The sequence below is a fragment of the Triturus cristatus genome, chromosome 4_1 (assembly GCF_964204655.1).
Source record: "Triturus cristatus chromosome 4_1, aTriCri1.1, whole genome shotgun sequence".
Classification (NCBI taxonomy): Eukaryota; Metazoa; Chordata; class Amphibia; order Caudata; family Salamandridae; genus Triturus; species Triturus cristatus.
In genome coordinates this window covers 1,034,271,960-1,034,294,366 of record NC_140585.1, presented here as the reverse complement: position 1 = coordinate 1,034,294,366, position 22,407 = coordinate 1,034,271,960, and the positions used below count along the sequence as shown (strand labels likewise).

Sequence of the window (22,407 nt, the reverse complement as noted above, 5' to 3'; positions counted from 1 at the left end):
GGCGATTTTAAATCCCATTATATTCCATTAGCAGGGCTTATTTACGTATCTGTTCACACAAACGGTGTCTTGGGGCTGAAAATCAACTGGCCTGGAATAAAAGTCTAACATGTCATCAATGAGCAGAGTTTGCTCGTGAACGCGGCTTCCCTCTCTCCCTGCCCCTCCCCCCCTCCCACCACACACACACCGCCTCCTTTGGGTAACCGATACATAGCAGAAGCCCCTGTTGGTAACCACTATATTGATCAGTACCAGCTGTTCAAATGTTGGAAAACAGGTGCCTAGGAGGGCATTTAAAAACTTTGTCCAGATAAATTGACAGTCGCGCTGCGCCTTCTCCCCTGCGCTGCTTTCACCCTGTGCTTCCCGCGGATTCTGCCGCTGTTTTGGCCTGACACTGCGCGTCTAAGGAGACACTACAGATCTGCTCCAGTAATCTGACAAGTAACGCCTCACTACACCGCAGCGACGCTCTCTTTTTTTCCCTCTTCCTTTTTTTTGGTGCGAACAACGCCTGCAGTTGTTCTGCGCTTCGCCGTTTGCTCTTAATCTGCAGCTCTGCCTTTTATCAAAGATACATTTTGAGTCTGACTCGGTTTAGAAAACGCAGAGCGAAGGCTCGGGTGAGAAGTGGGGCACGAGAGTCAGCGCGGGGCGAGAAGGGGCGAAGTGAGGGGTAGAGATTGAAGGAGAGTGAGAGGGGTGGGAGAAGCTTTCCGGGAGCGGAAAGGAAGAGAGTGAAGGAAAGAGAGGATGGAATAAGGAATAGGTAGAAACTACTGAGAAAGAAGAGGGGTTTACATGGATATAGGCAGACAGATAAAGAGAGAGGAAAAGAGAGAGGGGTGAAAGAGCTAGTGGGGAGAGACAGGAGGGGAGTAAGAGAGGCGTAGTTCGAGAGAGAATAAGAGGGCGAGAAAAAGAGGCGAGCAGCCGCCAGAGAGAAGAGGGCATGTAATAAATGTCGAAAAATCCATAGCGAAAATGGAGTGGGGAGTTAGAGAACGGGGAGAGTGAGCGAAAGAGGGAGTGAGGCAGAGACGGCGGAGAAGTGGAGAGAGGTAGAGCTACAGCAGCTGAGAGAGGAAGGAGACTGGGAGGTGAGAGATACAGAGAAGGAGACAGGCAGGTAAAGAGAGTGGGCGAGTGAGAAAGAACGAGGGAGCGAGAGGGAGAGACACACACAGGCTGAGACGGGAAGCTACAGCGAGAGAGAGGTATCAGAGAGTGCGATTTCCCCACAGGGCACCGTAACTCAGTAGCCCGAGGCTCTACCTAAGAGGGGGTTTGGCGCCGTGCACATGTGCATGTTTGGCCCCTGGCTGTCGCAGGGGTGTCCGGCGGCGCAGGTGGAGCGTCTTCAGGCAGGGACCGGGCTGGATGTCTGCGAAGGGGCGGATGAGGAGTCGGGCTGGAGAGACCGCCGGCTGCCGGTAGGAGCAGCTGCTCTTCACATGGATGAGACGCCTCGCTCTGTTTGGTTCGCGCCGGCTCTTTCAGCACCACGGACAGCTACAAGTGCGGCAGCTCGGCAGAGCCGCTGTCCGCCCGGACCTTCTCGCCGACATGCGGGTCCCTGCGGCAGGCAGGTAGGTGTCCACTTCCTCTGTGACTCTGGGAGGGGACTTGACCACGGAACCACTCACCCCGTGCGCTTAAACTCTCTCGCTACACCAAGTCGTAAAGCCTTTCTGCTCAGAGTTTGGGGGACGTGTGTCAAAATGTCCAACCGCATGCAAGGAGATCGCTTTCACAGGTACACCTGTTCACTCGGGCTTCGTAACTAGCCGGTCTGGGTGTATGTTCCCCATTATACCATCTATGAGGTATTTTCAAGATCTGTTCATCCTGACGTTTGTTCATAGTTTTGCAGAAGCCTGTTGTTGTTGATGGAGAAACAACGAGAGTCTGAACGATATTGCTAAGTGTAGAGTCTTTAATTCTTTAATTTAAATACATTGATTGAAAAATCACACAGCTTAGTAGATTTTAATTGCTTTGCCTTCTTTCGATAAACAAAGCTGCTAATTCACAGCTAGGTTCTGGCTGGAAGGCGGGGCGCAGGGGGAGCTTTATTTGCATATGGTCAGTCTCTTTCTGTAACGGCACAGGGTAAGCCGAAAAACGATGGAATGGAATGCAACCCACAGCAAATACCGGCGCCTGGGATTAATTTAAGCATGCGCACTTTCACTTTATTTGTGATTTCCAGAGGGTTGGTGCTGCCATAGTCCTAACCACAGTCCCAGGGCCGAGGGTGTGCCTAGGGTGAGTACGTGCAGTGTCCAGACTACCTGTGGGAGTGAGGGATGCTGGCGTTGCAGACCACACTGACCCGCCATACCTAAGCAGAGGTTTTATATTGCACTGCTGCTAGCAGCCCTCCTCTGAGTTGAACGGTAATGTGGGACTGAGAACTAATTGTGGTTGAGTTAAGTCCAGCTGCATTTCATCATGCCTGGAGTGCAGTGAAAAATACCACCGCAGACTGCCCAGTCACTTCTGAGGAGGCGGCACGCGCCTGCTGCATTTGATACACGTTGAGCTCTTTGTTGGTTTGTGCTTATCCGTTCTGCCATCTTTCACACCAAATGAAATGCTAACTAAGTCGGAGGGAGCGGCAGGACTGCAGAATAATTGGTGTGATATGAGAAAGGCACTTAAGTCTCCTCACTGTTGGCACGTGTGCTGGTTGTGGCCCATCTTCCACGGTGATTGTTTCTGATGCCCACAGCATGAGTTAATGGCAATGCCTTTCGTGGGGGTGGGGCCTGGCCTGACCCCCAACCACCACGCGCAGAGCATTGCCATTAATTTAGACATATCTATCTATCTATCTATCTATCTATCTATCTATCTATCTATCTATCTATCTATCTATCTATCTATCTATCTATCTATCTATCTATCTATCTATCTATCTATCTATCTATCTGTCTGTCTGTCTGTCTGTCTGTCTGTCTGTCTGTCTGTCTGTCTGTCTATCTATGTGTGTGTGTATATATACATATATACACACACACACATTATATATATTAAAATAAATGTATATACTATACACACAACATATATGTGTTTATATATACATCCAAATAGTACGCACGTACATGTGTGTGTATATATATATCTATATATGCATATATACATATATACACTTATCTATCTATCTATCTATCTATCTATCTATCTATCTATCTATCTATCTATCTATCTATCTATCTATCTATCTATCTATCTATCTATCTATCTATCTATCTATCTATCTATCTATCTATCTGTGCGTGTGTGTGTGTGTGTGACTGGAGACAGTCACCAAATCGATGCAGGAGTGCATGCAGGCGTCACTGCTGCTGGGAGCGCAGTAGTATATTTTCAGCTTCCCCCACACCCCACACCCCTACCCATTGCTCATGAGACCTGCTGTGACAGCACCTCTCCACCCAACGTGTTAGGCATTCCAAAAATAAAGAAAAGAAATTGTTGCGATTCGCATGGCCCTCTTAAGAACACTGCACAAAATTCCATCTGCTCAGCGAAATGGCGCGAACATCCCCAGAGGCGCGAGCGGCTGGTGAGAATCTAGTGGCGTCACGCGAGATGCCGCCTGTTTTAGAGCCTCGCCCGCGTGAAAATTAAATTCAGAGTGCCCCCTCCAGTCGTGATTTCCCGGGGCTATTCACGCCGGCGAGACTGGGCTCGGAGCCAAGGAGAGTAGGGGTCGGCTGAATGTTGAAACAAAGTTAGCACGTGCCAGTCTGGCCGCGGAAGCATGCAGCTGTCCGGGGACTCATCCCGTTATTCTTGCACGGCAGAATGCATTCGTTAGCCGTAAGTGTCTCAAAACGCACACAGCAAGGCAATCAACATCGATTTCCGATAGAACTTACATACACATCTGGACAGCGCTGACATTTGGAGTTCTAAATCTGGTGACCTTTCGGCCTGTGCTTTATTGTGAGAAAATTATATTCCCATTGTTGGGGAGATGAGTGGTCACAGATCAAGCTGTCTGTCTGCCTGACGCGGACTGAATAAAAAGGAAACATGCTCACACATATTAAACGAGCGCGACTCCATTGATGAAATGCAAGTCTGGGCTTGTCAGGTAATGGCAACTCGCTGGTCGGTGTACGTATGTGGCACGTGCTGCTTACGTTTCCAGCGTGCCTCCTGTAGCTTCGCCTAGAAGCATGCCAGAGTGCTTTCAGCATCCTGTTCGCTTTAGTGGTGGAACGCTTTTAGAGGGTCAGCGCCACAGAGAGGTCACTGATTGACTGGCCCTCGACAGTTTCCGCCTTCTTTATAATTGCGCGTACCTAGGAGCATTTACTTGTGGAATGTCCCTTCCGGCCCAGGCCTCGAACTATTAAGTGGCCACAGTAGTTCTTGGCAGTGCAGGAAGCCGCAAGGCAATATGTGTGGTATAATGGGTCAGTCAGGGCATTACTGCAGTACGCCAGACTCAGCTGTGGGGATGTCCCGAGGCTGTGGGCTTCAGTAAACAAGCTGGTGATGTTTGGGTATATTATTTGGAAGGAAGCGGGCCTTACACAATGCTGGGAATCTGGATGCACCCACGTGGGTTCTCTATTACTCGTCACTTCCGGTGGTCGGAGCCAGCTGCCTACTGCAAACCAATCGTATCCTAAAGAGAGATGTCTCCGGGGATGCCAGTGCATGGGCAGCGTGAGGGTGCATTGATGCAAAGAACCATTACACTGAACTGTACACGTGTTTATTCATATTAGTTGTAGGATCTAACCAGGCCCGGCTCCAGGATTTGGGATCTGGCAGAGCCTTGAAGAAACATGGTTGGACCAGTCTCCCTGGTGTCTGAGAGGTGGACATGGGCAGCACGCTTGTAGGGATGTGAGCTGCATACCATACCAACCGCCGGGCCCTGTCAGCTAGTTTTAACTGTGTATTTCTAGTAGTTTAAACATATGGGCTTGGTCTCTCCGGCCCAGGCCACCTCACCCTCATTTCCCTCTGTCCCTCCCTCCTCTCTCCCGACTTCCCCCAGCGGCCCTGCCTCACCCTCTACTTCCTCCCACCTCACCCTCTTCACCTCATGCTAGTCTCTGTCTCCCTTATCCACCTGCTCCCTGCTGTGCCCTAATCTTTTTCCATTCCACCTCAAATTTCTCTTACCTCCTCTCTTTCCACCTTTTTCTTGTTTCCTGTTCTCCTGACCTCGCCATCCTCTCAGTGTGCATCAACTTACTCTCACTCTGCTTCACCCTTCTAACCCTTCCCTCTACATGTCACCCTTCTCCCTCTCCACCTTGCCCGTCTCTCTTTTCCTCTCCCTTCTATCCCTCTTCCTCGCCCGTCTCCCTCTTTTCCTCACCCTTCTCTCTCTTCTTCACCCTCCTCTCTCTTCATAGCCCTCCTGTCACTCTTGATCGCCCTCCTTTGTCTTTCTGTCTCACCTTCTCTCCCCCTCACCATCCTCCTTTTTTCTCACTATACTCCCTCCTGCCTCTGCGCCTCCTCCCTATGACGCTGCCATCTCCCTGCTTCACCTCCTCTTTCTCCACCTCACCCTATGCTCGCCACCTCACCCTTCTCTGTCAGCCTCGCCTTCCCTGCTGCTGCCTATAGGGTAATGCTTTTGAGTATGTAAAGGAATGAGGGGTGTGCATGTGCTTGTGTGGGCAGGTGCGTAATCAGCAGTGGTCGAAGTGGGGAAAAAAAAGTAGGGGAACTGTGGGCGGAGAATCAGAGGGCGGGAATAACCCGAGAATGGGGTCAGTGGGCGGAGTTAGAGGTGTGGCCAGGATTGGCAAAACATCCCAATCTTTAGTATTTGTTTGGCATTTCACTGACCAGTTACAGCTTATTATGTTTTGTAAATCAACCAAAGGATACACATGATTATTTAACGATTAATATGAGTTATTGACATTAAAATAAATTCACAAAGAGGGATATGTTTCTAATCACAGAATGTCCCAAATATGCTTAAAAATGGAAGCACAAGCCATTTATTTCTGAGCCATGTATTTTCTGCCGTCAGCAATATACACAGCGACAATCAATTTTACGTGTGTAAATCACTGTATAGGAAATGTTACATAAGACAAAGGACTACAAGATGTAGGAGTCACATGACAACCATATTAGTAGGCAGTATAGTTTAATAGTGATTGATCTGGAGAAACACAAACTCAGAATTTAAAACTTAATACCATGATTGGGGGTTCTCTTTAATAATCATTATTGATTTCTATCCAAATGAACACTTTTTGCAACATCAGGATAATCAAAGGCTTAGGGAAAAAACCATAAAGCTCTAGTTAATACCTTGCAGTTTGTATGCAGCTCTAAGATGAAAGTTAATACCTCACTGTTCTTTGTTAGGATTTTAACTTATAAACTGCAAGTAACAAAAGGATCTTACTGACAAAAGCAGTAACCCACTACCTATTTACAATATGTGCACTTTGTGATGGGCATGGTACATTTTCTTTGCAGCAGGCACATTAACCCTCTGCGCTATCTTTCCCTGAGTCAAAACTTCCACTAGACAAAACTCCGATCTCTCTCTAAGAAGAAGTTTATTCGCCGGAGTTATCATGACATTTTTATTATTGCCGAAAATTGCTGTAGGCCAGGAAGGAGGCAGCAAGTGCTTTTAAAACCATAATTTACAACGCCCCCACTCAAAGTCAGCACCCGTTGCAGTCACACCGGTCGCACCACCCTTGAGCCAGCTCTTCTCAGGGGTCCTGTGACCTCAGTGACAGTCACTGTTGCTCTAGGGTCTGCTACTTCGTAGGCCTGCCCGCAAGACTGGAGATGAACTTCAGTATGGTTTGTGGTGGGCGAGCCTTCAAGGCGAACCCACACTTGCCACTGCTAGGGTCCACCTACTGGTGCTAAGACACCAGGGCTTTTCCGGTTTTGCAGGGCCTTCTAAGGTCTAGCATGGCAATGTGCTCCCTCAGGAGAGTGGTCTGGGGGACTGTTCATGAAGGCTGAACCTGGTTCCCTAGTTCTAAATTCGGCAGCTGTGCCCCCAGTGCTACATCCACTCCCTCACTGAACACCATACTGCCCCACTGAGAGAAATTCCCACTGCCTTCAACTACAATCCAATTTGACCTGCTATAAACAACTGGATGCGACTCAATTCAAATTATGCACTCGGCAAGAGCAATCTGCTGCCTAAAGGAAAAAGTTACAACATCCTGGAAAAACCAAACAATCATAGGGAATGAAAGATTAAATAAAGCATGTGAAATGTAAGCAGAAACAACATGGTGAACTTAACGCTTTTACATTTATGCAGAAATCAACGAGTATTTTTGCCTGAAAACTACTGGGTCCTTCCTTTGCCTGAAAACTACAGGGCCCAGAAAGGACCTATTTCAATGTCCACTGCTTATATGCTTACAAGACGTAAGCAGTATGGTTTAAAAGGACCACGGGGCATATTATCAAGGACGGCGTTAAAAATTATCGCCGGTTTAGCGGCAGAAAACTGCGGCTAAAGCTGCGATAATGGGCTTGATAATATGCCCTTGAGAATTCCAATAGAAGCCCATGTTCTGGTGTGAACCTGGGCTTCTATTGGAATTCTCTAGGGCATAATATCAAGCCCATTATCACCGCTTTAGTGGCAGTTTTCTGCCGCTAAACCGGCGATAATTTTAATGCCGTCCTTGATAATATGCCCCCCAATTCGTTAACACAAAGCCGGCATACACATTTTGTTTTCCAATCCACCCATCAACCAGGTATTGCAGTACCTCCAGGTCTGGTGCACTTCCCCACCGGGGAAAACAGCGCTTCACTGGCAAACTCAGTAAAGTGACACTAATGTTTTTGGGGTTTGAATAAAACCAATCTGGCCACTTTAAGAACACTCCGTCTTGTTTTTTTTATTGATTTTTCATATTATGAACCTTTTTTTTCCGAGGCTGCACTTTGGAATAGAAAAATGTCAAAACGGCATTTCCAGCAAAAGTAGTTTTCTTTTTTGCATCCATTTCACAGGCGAACAAATGAACAACAGAAAGAAAGAGGGTGAGAACCATTTCTTGAGTCATGGTTTTCGGTAAGTGAGGAGGAGTTAGACAGACAGAGAGGGAATAGGAGTAAGAAAGAGGGTGGGTGGGGCAGCTGCCAGCGGCAGATCAGAAGCGGACACCTTCCTTGTCTTGTCTGAGCAGGAAGCAAGAGACAGAGACCTTTTCCTTCCCTGCTCCCCACCCGTCGCCGAACAGCCACTAAAGCCGAGCCTTCTCTAAGGCCGTGTATACTTCTGACGTCCCGGGACGCATGTTCAAAATAAAAAAGTAGGGGAACGGAAGCTATAGAATTAAAGAAGTAGGGGCACGCCGTGCCCTGCCGTTCCCGCCCACTTCGACCACTGGTAATCAGGCATGACGGTTCACTCTCTCTGGAGCTATTCTTCACTCGTAGTTCTCCAAATATTACACAGTGGCAGCAGTAAGGTGTGGACAGGGGCGTAACACAGGCCCCCGCATCCCCCGCGCTCCAGGGAGCCCCCTCAGCACTGCACTTCAGCCGGGGAGCTCCTGATAAGAGTCCGGAGGGGGCCCCTCCATGTACCTTGCAGGGGGGACCCCTCAGTTATCGTTACTCCACTGGGCATGGATCATATAGTGCATACACATGAGCACACACGAGATCTGTAAATACCAGGGATTGGACATATCTTACCTAAATAAGCCACATAACAATTGGAAGAGTAATCAAAGGTGACAACCTGAGCAACAAAACCAAAGCAGACATCAAATGTGGGTACTACTATCTATCCACTGTGCCAAGAGTACAGCTTCCAAAGTTGATGACTGAACTTGTAATTTGGTGGGCACTTTCTCAACCACTATAATGTTTTCAGTCTTTTGAGCAGGATGTATCTCAGGGGGAACAAAGAGGGAATGTAAAGCTCATGTGAGTGCGTCAAAATTGAACTTTCTTTCCTAAATAATGATTGGCATGCTTCCTCTTCTTTCCCATTCTCCTGTCTCCCACTAGTCTCTCCCATTGCCATCACTCCCTCTTTACCCACCACCCTCCCCATCCATCAATCTCTCCTCTTCCTTGTTCTACCACTATCCTCCATTCTCTTTACACTCCTTCTCTGGCCCCTTCCCCACCACTTATCATGGGCTCTTGACCTTCCTAAGTGACCATCTTCCTTTCTCATCATCCCCATCCTTCACAGACATCATCCTTTGCCTTCGCCCTCCCATATTCCACTCCCTATGCTCACCTCTTATCAACCCGACCCAGTATATGCTTACCCAGCCCCCTACTCCTTGCATCACTCATTTTGCTCATCAATACCTTGCTCCATTGATCCTACCTCCTCAGGCACCCTTTTCATCCTTCTTCATCAACCTCCAATGCAATCTTCTTCACCTTCTCTACCTTATGATGCTCATCACCCCCTATTCCTCACTAATCAGCCCCCTCTGCCATAGTTCTTCTCTTCCCTTTCAATCACTTCTTTACTCTTGTTTCATTTACCTCTTTCCTTACCATTTTTCTGTCTTATCCTTCCTTTTTTACTCATATTTTCCACCCTTACACTCTCCCCTATTCAACTTCCATCTCCCATCTCATCCACTTTTCCTCATGTCAAGATTCTAGAATCTTTGATCATGTTTGTTACCCATTGAAGCCTTAGTTCTAAAGGTGACTGCAGGTTTTTAAGGAATTTTTTTCCGATGAAATGACACCGCCTCATTCACAGTTGTAAGTTAATCTTTAGCTAATGTCATTAGTGTTATAAGTGAGATTGCAGTCAAACGTTCGAAATACTCCAAATGATCACTTTCATTTGAAGGATAAATAGGTGTATTGGTTATCCAGATCAGCAACACCTCACACTTCAGAATTTTAATATTGGTGGTAGGACATCAACGTTTTTTTTTCTCATAGGGCTTGCTGTCTGTAAGAAAGATGATTATTATATAGGATGGGCAACTGCCCACCGCAATGAATAATATATTTTCTTGTCGAAGGGGAACCCTCAAAGTCACTGAATTAATCCAAGCCAAACCCCCTGGTGGTGATGGCACAGAGCAGACAGGCTTAATTTAGGGAAATGTGTAAAGCATGTCTGCGATACCAAAACAGCAATCAAGTCAAAACCCCAATTAATAAAAAATTCCAAACTGAATGAAATTTAATAAACAAAATTACACTAAAATGACAAAAATCCAATAAGGAGGACCAGAGAGGAGTAATTTTAAGTTTTAGGTGAAAATAGAACCAAAATGCACCTCTGCTATCCCTCCGTTGTCTCTCCAGGCCAGAACAGGGAAGCAGGAAGCACCAGGCTCCCCATAGCCAATCACAATGTTGCAATGCAGCGTTGTGATTGGTCAGATGCAGCGGTTCTGCTCTCAGCCAGGGAATGGGGGCCTAGGCATGTTCTCCATGCAGGTTGCAATACAGCCTGCATGGAGCACATGCAACAGGCGCATGACTGTTTGGCCGGCCAAAGAGGGCCGGCCATTCCTACGCACGTAGGAAGGGCAAATCACTCCTCCCCTGCCCTGCTCCATAAGCAGAGCAGCCAGCCCGCCCGCCTGCAAAGCTTCTGCAGGGAAGCATAAAATATAATAACAAAGAGTAAATTATCATTTTATGTTTCCTTTATTTCACTGCTACAAAGCAGTGGGGCAAAGCTCCTCTACGTGAGCGGAGCAGCTGCCACTGTTTCTTCTTTGTTCTGTATGCGGGTAAGCCTGTATTAAGAAGTCAGCTCTACTTTCCTCGTGTTTAGGAGTGTGCCCTACAGAGACTGTGCCTACGACTAGCTACCAGTGGATTGCAAATGTTTATGCATGTCGTAGGGCTGTGTACAGTTTGAGTGCTCCATGATTGCTGGGTGGACTATGGTGTGCATTCTGTGATTCTTTGTGTGTTCTTGTTTACTTGAATCATGAACGTTATCTGCCTGGTGTTTGCTGTGAGGATGTTAAAAACTATTAGTTCTTATGATTCATTTTGTGTGCATGCTGGGCTTGAACGTAAGAATGTAGTTCTAAGGATGCAAGTAATGTGACAATGAAGGAGCAGCCCAAAACAACCTGGCATTACCAGTGACTGTTCTAGTGGTTCTGAATCAGCCAATGACCTCCAAATGCATTCAGGCTATATTTTCCTAACAGTGACGATTTCACTGAACATAGCTGTAAAATGGCAACTAGGTTTAGCATTTTGTGCAAATTTAAATATACTGTGTTTAGAAAATAATTCTATATCTATCAAGATCTTGCAGTCCATTGATACTCCTTCTGCAGAATCCAGCTGGCAGGTTGTGATGAAGAGATCACAGTCTTGATGTAAATTGTGACTGAGCTTCCGCATTGATGAAAAGAATTCCGAGGTACCTGTCCCTGCTGTGCGAACACATCATTGAAAGAAATATCCCACATTCAATAACAGTGATTTCAGAAAATCAAGTGGCATACAATTTCAAATTATATCAGAGATTCATATCTTTTTTTTATCTTAAAGTCATGCCATCTTAGTACACAATGTTTTGCTGACATATATAATGCAAAAACAAAAATCAATGCGCTGCAAAGCATATCCTTTTGTCAATTGAACATCTCATTGCGAGCGACTATAAGAGGCTGTAAGAAACTGAATCATTATTTGGAGTAGGCAGCTGCCCACCTCAAGGAGTAATCACAACTCTTGTCAGGGAGAACCTTTAAAGTCACTAAATTAATATGAGAACAACCCTTGGGGAGCTGTGGCTCAGAGCAGACAGGCTTAAGTTAGGGCACTGTAGAAAGTACTTATGTAGTACCAAAACAGTAGTAAAGACAAAAGATAAAATGCAAAACAATAAAAATCCAAAGCTCAATGAGAAAAATAGAGTAAACTTTAATAAACAAATTGACACCAAAATTGCAAAAATCCAATAAGAGGAATCAGTGATATGAATTTCTAAACTTTAAGTAGAAATAGCACCGAAAAAAAGTAAAGCGCCAATTACAGTTAATAATCGTGGTAGATTGGAACAAAGTGACCGTTTGAAGCCAACCACGATGGAGGCCAAGTTGGATACACCAAGTGGGGAAAGTCAGAAAGTTCAGACAAGTTTTTAAGTCCCACTTGCCTGTAGGAACATTTTTGAAAAGTTTCCAAACTTTCTTATGGTGCCCACTTAAACATAGGAGTACACTTCTAAACCCCCCAAGACCCCAGGGGAGGCACTTAGACTCACAGGGTGTAAGATAGATGCCAACATCAGGATCCAGTTCTGGCCTAGTTGTCACGGATTAGCTACTTACTTCCAGGAAAAAGGCCTCTTGCAGCTTGTTGTCTCCCTGTAGTCCCACAGGAGGTCAGCAAACTGACCTTTGCAGTCCACTTCTATGTCCTGGGTAAAAGAGGGAGCCGGTCCAGTCCTTCAGGGCTCTTCTAAGATCACAGACAGCAGGTCCTGACTCTTTTTAATCTTTCATAGATCCAGAAAGTGTTCTGTCCAGGTTATGTGGGATGACACATTTGTGCTTGGCACCAGTTCGTAAGTGGGGGTGACTCCTGAATGCTTGCTAGTCAGTGGAGTAAAAGTTCACAGGCCAACATTTTCAGTAGTTCCTTATTGCAAACAGGCGCAATATGAATCAAGCTATCCTGGCTGAAGAGGGGTGAAACCCCGAAACCGGTCCTAGGATGCTTGTTTCCAGTCCAGGGAGGACCTGGCTTGGCAGTTCTGGCTGGACTGTTCCCATGAGGCACAGGGGCAAGACTGATTTGCATATGGCTGGGTTCAAACTGTAATGGCATGGTGAGCAAAAAAAAAGATGGATTTAGGCCCAGATCTCTGTACTGGGGTGAATGTATAACACTGTTCTGCATTCTGTCCATCAATTGTTGTTTTTTGCAATATGCCATGTGTCAGGGGATTTTCAAGATGGCAAAATACTTGGGCATACTATACCTGGGCTCTGATGGCTGGGTGGGTATGTGGGAATGTCAGAGTGAAATCACCTGCGTACTCCAAATCCAGTTTGAAGGAGGCACTGTACCCATTTAAAAACCAGAGACAGTTCTGTGGTAGGAGAAAAGCAGGGTCCTTCAGCAATGAGACCGGTGATACAAAAGAATTGTCTTGGCATGCTGTTGTCTCCTTTTCAGTGTGCTCCAAGTGTTACATGTGGCTCAACTGATCTATCCAGCTGGATTTGACAGCGTGGTGTCACAAGATGCCAAAGCCCCAAATCTGAATATTTTCTGGAGTTCAGAGGAGTCAACTCTGCCCATGTAAGTCAGCCTATTGTTTGCTCCTATGGGGCATTTCGCACTTCTTTGACACTTATTCCCAGGATAAGCACAGGCTGGGAAATGCTGAAGAGTTAATGCAAATTAGAGAAGGAACTTCTGGCAGGGAAAAGGTAACTTTCTAAAAAATACTTTTCATTAATATGTATCACAAATGTGACCACCATTGAATTGCATTCGTAATAACTATTATTAATAGTGATTTAGTTATTTTTCTAGCATGTCACTGTGAGAAATTGGCCTGTTGATTTAGGGGGGTAAAACCCTGCACAAGCAACATCCACAATACTTGTCATGTTGAAGGCAGCACATAAAGTCATAATATTAACCAGTGCTTAACCATTTGGTAGTTTGGCACAAAAGCAGTCAGGCTTAACTAAGAGGCAATGTGTAAAGCATTTATGCAGCATATAAATAGCAATAAGTGAAAACACTGCACAAGAAAAAATTCACACCAATTTAGAAAAATCAAGTAAAATGTAATCAATTATTTGACATGAAAACAACAAAAATCTAACCAGTAGAGCCAGAGATATGCAATTTTAAAGATTTCAGGTAGGTATAGCACCTAAAAACACAAAGCACCACTTGTAGCTATTTGGTCATGCGAGACCAGGTGAAAATCACAAGTTCAGGCTGACTGCGATGGAGAATGGGCCGGACACACAGACCAGGTTAGTCCTGCTGAAAAAGTTACCTGCTAAAGTCTAGTGCAAAAATTCCTGTTTGCTGGGGAAGAGGCTGTGGGAAACAGGAAGAGCATCAATGATGGTCATCGCTGTTGCATGAAAAGCAGGCCAGGTGCCATGGATCGTCGTTGCTTTAGCGTGAAAATCCTGATGAGTTTTGCGGATGGTTGTTGCTGGAGAGTCACATTGGCGGTCACAGTGGGTTGTTGATGCTGTAGCACGAAGTGCAGATCTGCGGTTGCTGGTCTTCACTGCGCTCGCTTCAGCGTGACGAGTTCGATTCACAATATCTTCGCATTGGTAGTCGGCAGAAGCGGCAAGATCTAGGCACGAGTGGGCCCATTTGTGATTGTGAAAAGCCCAAAACTTCAGGATTACTTCTTTTATTTCCAGAGAAGCTCAACCAATGCCACAGCAAGTGTCCAGGACCTGGGAGTCACCTCTTGGGGATCAGGAATTCACTCTAGCAGAGGTCAGCAGGCCTCAGGCAGGTCCAGTTGTGGGTCCAGGCAGGTCCAATCGCAGCAGGTCAGCTGAACAGTTGCAGAGAGGGCTCTGGAGCTTGTTGCATCCCTGTAGCGTGGAACAGGAGGCCAGTCAGCTGACCCATGGAGTCACTGCTGAGGGGAAAGGATGCAGATCCAATCTTTTATCTCAGCAAACAGGCGGACGTTAAGCAGCAGGGCAGAAGGGTGTCTTTCTTTGGCAGTATCCTCAGGTCCAGGAGTTCTGGAGCTTTACCCCTACATAGGTGACTGAAATTTTCTGCCTCCCTGCCCTGGTCCCACCCTGTCTGGGGCTCAATAGGCTAGAGTGAAGTCCTTTCTGAGTGTGCTGGGCCAGTAGGTTTGAAGTGCAAGTGTGGTAGGTGACAGATCCACCCCCATTATGTCAGGATTGCCCTTCCTGCCAATTCCCAGACCCTCTACTGTGATACTTTCTGGGTGGAATACAGAAAGGCCAACTGCCAACTACACCTAGCCATATGACCCACGGTACAGGCCGCAGGTACCAAATGGTTATTACAAAAAAATGCCTTTATTTCATGTAACCCAAATGGCTAGAGAGCTCTAATAACAACCTTGTCGATTTTATGAACAATCTAGACTTGGAGTTAAATATTTCCAAAACCAAGTACATGTTATGCAGCCAGAAAGCTGTTAAAACTGGCTTGAGTTTGGTTGATTTTCTTTTTATGATGCCTTTTGTATACCAATTGTAATCGATTTGTATCTTTTATGATAATATTTGTTATGATCGAATAAAGATATACGAACGTACAATAAAACGTCAACTTTCTAAAAGTGGCATTTTCAGAATTTTGACATTACCATTAAATTACAATTTCTCAGACACCAAACAGGATATTCCTACCTGCTCTTACACAAAAGTTATCACTTTGTAAATGTAATGAGGTAACACTCTGATTAGCTGCCAGCAACATGAGAAAAATGTTGATGGCAGCCATTACAGGACTCAGAGTTTTAGTTCTAGGTCCTGAAGTTATAAAAAAATATTATAAGGGGGCTGGTAGGGAGTCCCCTGGGACTAAATGTGTTTTTTCTTAAACGTCGGCCTTCATTTTTTAATTATATATATGGAGAGGGAAACATAAGTAGGCCCCTGGAGTCCATTTTTTGCCCTGGGGACCCCATCCCCCTGGGTTGGGTATATTAATGACCCATGCGTCCGCCTTCCCAATCTGATTGGCTCCAGTGAGCCCATCCCCTGGGCCTCATGTATAAATTAAGGGTATTAATTAGGGGGAGGAGGGCACGCAGCACTGATGCAGGCAGGAAAACAGCACACATATTGCTCGCACCCTGAGGGAGCAAGCATAAATGGCTGCTCACTCCGAGTGAGAGCAATGCCAACTCCTGCACCATGAGGAAAGCCGCTGGGGCCATGGGGGCCTTGGGATCGCCCTGCAGCCTCCAACATGTGGACCCACCTCTGGCCCAGGGAATGTGGTCCTCGGGCCGTAAGACCAACCGTATGCCGCGCTGCCAAGGCTGTGCATTGCCAAAGGCCATGGCGAACGCCGCGTGCAACATGGGTTTGGTTGTCTCCTGGTGGGTCGTCCCTCTGGCCAACCCATTGCTACACATGGCCGAATGGGTTAACTGCCTGTGGGGGGGGGGGGGCTGGCCACAGGGCCTGGCCTCGCAGTGTGGGGTTGGCTGCCTGCGGAGGGTTGGCTTTAAGTATAGAAATAAAATATTGCTTTATGTTTAAAAAACCCTAGAGATTCACTGGAAAAAACAAAGGTTAAAGTAAGGTTATAGGTGAAATGTTCACAACGTGGACTTTTAAACTCATGCCCTAAAGTAATTATAGCTGGCGCCCTCGCCATGCACTGTTAATTACCACACACATTACATCACTCATGACGTCTATGACATCACTGATAATATCACTGCAACATTTGCAATGATATTGTTGACAAAAGAGTGCATAACAGGGGTGTGAGTTATAGTTACCTTAGAGCACGAGTTATAGTTGATTGAGATAATGGTACGTTGTTACTTAACATTTCACCTATCTATAATGTTACTTTAACTGTTGCTTTTTTACAGTGAATATATATAAATATATATCCCGTTTCTGTGTTAAAAGGTTAGTTATTTAATGGATGTCAGATTTGATGAGCTAGAGGCTTATTAATTATTAGGCAGGCAGTATGCTGTTTGACCAAGCCAGTGGAGGGATATATTTTACAGCCCCAGGAGATCATTGCTCACCATGTTGAAAGATCTCAATGAGACAGAACAAGATCTCTGTACGTTCAGCAGAGTTACTGCTGCAGAAGCCCTACTTAAGGCACTGAAGCTTTGTTGTATGGCTACTGTTAAAAATTGGGTTTCTGGTTGACTGGCATGTGAGCCCCGATCAGGCAGCAACCACAACCCTAAGCTGGGTAAGACACAAGCAAACCCCAAATTAACCTGTGCTCGTTCTCCTGGTGGTTTGGCACAGAGCAGTCATGCTTAACTTAGGGGCAATGTGTAAAGTAATTGTGCAGCACTTCAAATTCGAAAAAGGTGAAAACACCATACACAAATATCCCACACCAGGTTAGAAAAATAGAGCAAAATGTATTGAATAAAACTAGACCAAAATTAAAAAAAATCCAATCAGTAGAACTGGAGTTATGAATTTTGAAAGAATATGGTGCAAAATAGTGTTTGAAAGCATTAAGCTCAACCGCGGCTATCTAAACACGTTGGATTGGGTCTAAGTCAAATGTTCAGGCTGACCGAAATGGAGCACAGCTTGGATACAGTCCCAGAAGAGTCCAGCTGAAGGTTTATATTCTTGTTTTTGTGCCAAGAGTCCTGTTCGCGCTGAAGAAAGTCACCGGGAGCAAGTAGAGCATTGCTGGTGGTTGTCAACGTGGCACAAGAAGGAGGCCAGGCATTACTGACGGCAGGCTGGCACTTTGCATTTGCGGTTCTCTGTGGGTGATTGATGCTCACTGCACAAAGAGACGGGCTTGCAGCAGCTTGCACTGATTTTTGGTACAAGCAGCGTAGATCTGGTGTGGACGGGGCCATTTGTGGTCGCGAAGATCCTAAAGCTTCACTTTAAGACTTCAAGAGCAACACTAAGAGTCCAGGGTCTGAGAGGTGCCTCTTGAGGGTCAGGAACACGCTGAAGACAGGTCTAGGGACTATGGGGAAGCCTGGTATGACCCTGAGGCTCAGATTAGGAGTCCAGCAGACTAGCCCTTTGAGTCACTCAGGGGTACTGGGTTCAAGATGGAGTAGCAGGTCTAGTTGTTCTTCCCCTTGGCAAGTGGGCAGCAGGCAGCATGTCAGCACAGCAAGGCAGCAGCTCCTTCAGAATAGCAGTCCAGCTGAGTGACAGTCCTTTCAGCAGCTCAGCAATCCTTCCTGGCAGAGTCCAGATGTGTACTGAAGTGGTGATATCTGAGGCCCTTCTTTCATGCATTAGTGCCCTGGTTCTGGAAGGTGGGAGAAGCCTTGAGACAGTGTCTTTGAAGTTCAGAGAATTCCCTGCCTCCCCTGCCCTGGCTCCAAGCTAGCTTAAGTGACAAAGCATGGTCAATAAGCCCTTTGAGTGGACACAGGACATTTGGCGTAAGTGAAGCTGGGCCCAGCTCTTCCTTCCCATTCTGCCAGTGATGGCCCATCCAGTTACACCTAAACTCTGATTATGTGTGGCTGCCTGTGAGGAATACACAGAGCCCAACTGCCAACTACACTAAGCCATGTGACCAGAGACAGACTGCAGACATCAAATGGCTAAAGGAAGAAAATGCCAACTTTCTAAAAGAGCTATTTTCAGAACTGTAATTTTAAATCTGACTTCACCATAAGTTAGGATTTTAAATGATGTTTCCAAAGACACCAAACATGCACCAGTTATCTCTTCCCATTTGAAAATCACACTTATAAACGTAATAAGTCAACCCCAATATTATAATACAGGCGAGATGGGCCTTGCAGTAGCGAAAAACAAATGTGAGTGTTTTTCACTACCAGGACATGTAAAATTTAAAAGTACATTACCTACTTTAAAAAGGCATTGCACAGTACCCTCTTGGCTGGTCAGGGTCAATCCTAGGGGTGACTTATATGCATTAAAAAGGAAGATTTGGGCCTGGCAAAAGTTTTATTTTGACAGGTTGACAAGTTAGTTTAAATTGCATGCACAAGCTCGGCAATGACAGGCCTGCGACATGTTTAAAAGTCTACTTAAGAGGGTGACACAATCAGTGCTGCAGGCTCACTAGTAGCATTTATTTTACAAGACCTGGGCAAATGTAGTGCCAGTGTTCTCGGTATTTACACAAGTAAATTACATGTGCCAATTGGGTATAATCCAACCTTACCATGTTTTAAGGAGAGAGCAGAAGTACCTTAACACTGGTTAGCAACAGTCAAGTGCACGGAGTCCTAAGGCCAACAAAAATAAATTGAGGAAAAAGTAGGAGGAGGACAGCAAAAGGTTTGGGGATGACCCTGCAGAGAGGGCCATTTCCAACAGGTGTCATGTATAATGTGACTGCACAGCAAATGTTTTTTGCTGTTAAAAAACAAACTTTCAAAACTGGAGTAAAACAAAAAACTACAAGTCCTCATACACTGGGAGATTTCTGCTGTCATGTAGTTATTAGTTTTTCTGTTCAGTGCTAACTGGCTTTTCTGGCAGTCATGAACAGGAAAAAATTAAGTTCAAACATTCACTCTCAATAGGGAAGAAGGTTTAAATTCACAGACCAATAGCCTAATTTCATTCAGTCCATCAGTCAGAGGTTTCCACTGGCGACTCCAGGGTATGCTCCACTGTTGGAAACATGGTGGTTTCCTGGCTCGAAAGAAAGCGAGGGAACTACAAGTTTAGAGGACAAGGTACTCTAAAAAGTTTTTGTCAGCGTACCCTGTTCGTCAAACTCTAAGTAAGGTCTACATTGTTTTGCATGCATCATCACCAGTCTGCTTCTTGTAAGTTTTTGTAATGTAAAATCAGTCTAAAGACTATGCCTACATTTGTTTGTTAGTTTTTGTATTTGTCTTAATTGTATCGTATAATGTACAATTATTTGACTTCTTTGACTGTGTGCTTTTAGTATTGTTTCCAAAGCTTGATGAGCTTTCACAGTGGAGATATGTTCCTGAGCTTTTTGAAGAATATCTTGTGGATAGCCACATTGTGTTACATTTGACAGCATCTCTCTCTTTATTATATAGATTATCATCATTTATAATTCTCTGTACCTTTAATACTCGGCTTTGTGGTCGGTTTTCTAAGCATGATGTGGGACGAATGTTCTGTGTAGCCAAAGGTTGTGCCTATCAGTGGAGTTTCTATACAGATCAGGTTTTAATTGTCCTTAATGTGGTCTGATAGCTGTGTTGAGAAAATATATTTAAGGGTTATCAAGTGTGATAGATAATTTAAATGCATGATTTGTAGTTTTGAGATATCATTTATAGTCTGATTTGTTTGTTTAATTTTTAATGTAGTTTTCACAAAGTATTCTTTTTTACTTTTTTGTGCTAAATGTACTTTCTAAACAACTCTTTAAATATTTAACTTTTGATATTGTGCATTATTTTTCAATTATTACAACAAGTTTTTTGGAGCATTTTTATTTTCCAGAAAAAGGATTTTCTTAGTTTACAATCATAGTAATTACACAAATTTGATATTGTTTTAGTATGTATATATTTTAAGTTGTAGTATTACAATTGTTTGTATTGTAATTTGTAGCAGAGATATAATTATTTACATTTTTGAAACACTGTTATATATCTAAAAAGTACCAAAAAAGTCGGTTATACATTTCTATACGTTTATTAGTATTTTGCAATAAACATTCATATATTGAACATTGATGCACATTTTTAAAAATAAACTTTTAAAAATCATTTTTAACACTTTTGTTATTTTGTAAACATTAATTAAGTCTGGGCGGTGAACTCTGCTACTCTTGCTGAGTTTACGGAGATTTCCGCACTCTGTGTTATGCGGAGCTCGCTGAATTCTGAAAAAGCTATGCGGAGCGCAGTTTTTTTCCCTCACTCACTTTCGTTAATGTCAAGTTGGTGAGCGCAAGTGAGGTAAATCCACCTCCAGGTGAGATTCTTCCTCATTCACGAACGTCAACATCAAGTTTGCGAGTGTTGAAAATCAACTTTCCGGTGAGATTTCTCAACGCAGGTGATCATATTTCTAATTGTGAGTTGTCGTGTATGCTCACGACCGCTCGAGTTGAGAAACTGTCTGCTCACGTTGAAAAAGCTGCCGCTCAAGTAAAAATCTACTCGAGCAGCAGAAAAGAAGCAGCGTCCGCTTGCGCTGTGCATGGCGCCATTTGCAATGATTGCAAAGTGCAGACAAGCACCTTGCAATGAAAATCACCACAAACAGCATTTATCCAATGCACTCCAACGCTTGCGGAGCCCTGCGTAGCGCTGCAGAGTTTTTTTGCACTTTGCGGAGTTCCGAGTAGCAGAACTCTGCAAACTCCGCCCAGGCTTAACATTAATACACATTTTTTAACATTGATTTCTATACGACAAATTTTAGTTTTTGGTTTCTTATGTTATTTTATTTTTCCAAAATTTGTTCCCAGTTTATTTGATTTGTAGTTCTTCTATAAGGTTGTAGGCGGTTTCCGGTTGGGGTTTCCGATTGTTGTTCTTGGGTTCAGCCAAGACTATTTTATTCTTATTTTCTAAGGGCTTAGTGATAGGTACGAGGTGTTAGACTCAGCAAGTTCCTTAAATTTGATGTTGTTTTATTGTATATTTTTAGTGTAGCAGGTGTTAGTTAGCTTGGAGTATTGCAGTAGGCCTTAATGTGAATTGTAATGGTTAATTGTATGTGTGTTCTATTCATTTTTCATTGCTTTTTATGGTTTGTACTACGGTTGTAATTGTTTTTGGGTGAATTTATATTGTTTTTCTATTACAGGTGTTTATTTTTCAATGTTAGAATTCATTTTTTACAAATGCGTTTTGGTTTTTTAAGGAAAAAGATCACTATTTTATAACCAAAATATTTTTTTACTTGTGCTGCAGAGTTTATTTTAATTTTTCTCGAGCTTTGGGCAGTTCCCTTGATTTATTGGACTTGTACTGGTTCATCTAATTTTGCATTCTTCTGGCCTATTTTTTATCAATATTCTTTTGGGATTTTATTTTTTGGATCGTCATTTCACCGACCAGGGCTTCAGCTATGAAATTGTAAGTGTTATCCTGTTTTGTTTATTTTATTAGGAAGGCAATGTTAATTTTTTATGTTATTATTGTTTATATATATGTTAGTGTTTGTATGGTATTAACATATTTTTATAGGTAGTAGAAATGTGATTGTTTGGTTAAAATAACTTTGGTCATTTTGCATTGCATATTTATATATTTACTGTTGTAAATTGTATTAATCAACCTCAATCGTTGTCTTTTGAATGATAGTTTTTCTTCAGATTCGTATTCTATTTTTGATTTAATAGTAGGTAGAAATAAATATTCACACACTGTGAGTGTTTGTGTTTTAGGGAGGTTAAATGGTGATGTTATTCAATGCGTTTATTTAAAAGGGATTTCTCGCTATTGAGTCCAAATATGGTAAGGTTTGGATGTTTGCAAATGGTATTACTTTGAATACTAGACATTTTTGCATTTTGTTTTGTTTTTTGAAGACTTCAGTTGAGTAAGGGATTATTCCATTCTTAGATCCTGGTGTGTTTGTTCTTTTTTAAGTATTTCTTGGAATTGGTAGAGTATAGGGTGACTTATTCCAAGTGTTTCTTGGAAGGAATTGTGCCACCATACCACTGCATCATTTGTCTTTGCTTCTTGAGATATGGTGCTTAATAGACATTACAACATTGTAAGTTGCACTTTTTATTAGGTAAGCATACATACACTAATGAGATGATTGTATTTTAATTTTGACCATG

The 22,407-nt window shown here is 44.0% G+C and overlaps 1 protein-coding gene across 3 annotated transcripts in view; it reads left to right on the top strand.

Annotated features, from left to right (window-relative positions):
* Positions 1-921: 921 nt before the first annotated feature.
* The window catches only part of LOC146856006 (metabotropic glutamate receptor 8), a 2,429,629-nt gene continuing 2,408,143 nt past the window's right edge, over positions 922-22,407 (top strand). For all 3 annotated transcript variants that reach the window (XM_085653966.1, XM_085653965.1, XM_085653967.1), the window contains exon 1: positions 922-1,592. The gene's annotated coding sequence lies outside the window, so the exon portion shown is untranslated. The remainder of the gene's footprint in view (positions 1,593-22,407) is intronic.